Source organism: Diaphorina citri, unplaced genomic scaffold (genome assembly GCF_000475195.1).
Source record: "Diaphorina citri unplaced genomic scaffold, Diaci psyllid genome assembly version 1.1 scaffold8332, whole genome shotgun sequence".
Classification (NCBI taxonomy): Eukaryota; Metazoa; Arthropoda; class Insecta; order Hemiptera; family Psyllidae; genus Diaphorina; species Diaphorina citri.
This window is the reverse complement of record NW_007385708.1, coordinates 1-433: the sequence shown is the minus strand read 5'-3', so window position 1 is coordinate 433 and position 433 is coordinate 1. Positions and strand designations below refer to the sequence as shown.

Sequence of the window (433 nt, the reverse complement as noted above, 5' to 3'; positions counted from 1 at the left end):
CCTACCTATGTACCTACGTGAAATTATTTTTTTTTTTTGTAAATTTGTTACTCAGCTAACAGTTTACTCGTTTACTGATTTCTCGTGTCAACATTATTTTTAATAGCGCGGTATGCCATTTGTTCAAACAGATAAACCCGTGGTAACATTACCACCTCATTTTTACCTACTGATAAGAAATCTTCCTCTCCGTACGCGTAAGCGTAAGGTAACATAAAAAACGCCTTCGATAAAAGATAACAATGCTTCGCGCAAACATTAAAACATAATGCGCCTTCAACTACTAAGGATACTTCATGCAGTACTTTTGTACTGTTTGAAATTATTAAATACAATTATTTTTCCTCTCGGTATTAACAGCCGTGATCGTCTAGTGGTTAGGACCCTGCGTTGTGGCCGCAGTAACCCAGGTTCGAATCCTGGTCTCGGCATG

General features: G+C 38.1%; 1 non-coding gene across 1 annotated transcript; it reads left to right on the top strand.

The window, feature by feature from the left end:
• The first annotated feature begins 359 nt into the window (after positions 1-359).
• On the top strand, positions 360-431 carry Trnah-gug. Its single transcript has one exon. It is a non-coding gene; the product is annotated as a tRNA-His (tRNA).
• The last annotated feature ends 2 nt before the right edge of the window (positions 432-433 follow it).